Genomic DNA, 752 nt, shown 5'->3' on the forward strand with positions numbered 1-752 from the left:
AAAAAAAAAAAAACCTGAAAGTGGTGTGTTTCTGCATTAATTGCTTGAGAGTGGCCAAAGTAGAAAAGAGACTCCTGTAGTTACCTGCTTCTCTTAACTAGGCTCATGCATTGCTGGCCATGGAGCGTGTGCTCAGGTATTTTCAACGTTTTATGTTTTATTAAGTTTGAATTCCTTTGTTTAAACACACTCTAACCAAAGACAAACACTTGCCTTAGTGAAACACAAGGAATTCAGGTCTCTCCTCTTAACCAGGAAAAAAAATTAAAAGAAAAAGCACAAGCTCATTTTTAAAAACCCACAAAATTGTAACTTTCTTTTACCAACAAACACATAAGCCTCAATTAACAATCTCTGGACTTATTTACCTACATTTGCATAACTCTCAATAACAATGTCTCTGAATGTGTATTAACCTCAGATGCCCACCAAATCTAGTAGGAACTGAGATATACAATGTTCCTGAAGTTCCCCATAGTTACCATCCTTCCCAGATTGACCTATTTAGCTCCACTAAAGTACTTTTTTCTCAGACTCTGAGGTAAGGGACAAGTTTTTATTTATGATATGCAGTAAGCCATGACTATTTTTGTAAAATGTAACTAATAACTTGCTAGAAAAACACACACAAAGCACATAAAAGCCCTAAGCCTCAGTTTTTATTTACCTGATAAGAAGTATAAAATTACTGCCATATATTTTAATTTCTAAATGTTTGCCTTCAATATCTATATCTTCTATGGAACAGTAAA

The sequence above is a fragment of the Condylura cristata genome, unplaced genomic scaffold, assembly GCF_000260355.1.
Source record: "Condylura cristata isolate star-nosed mole 26May11 unplaced genomic scaffold, ConCri1.0 scaffold00009, whole genome shotgun sequence".
NCBI lineage: Eukaryota > Metazoa > Chordata > Mammalia > Eulipotyphla > Talpidae > Condylura > Condylura cristata.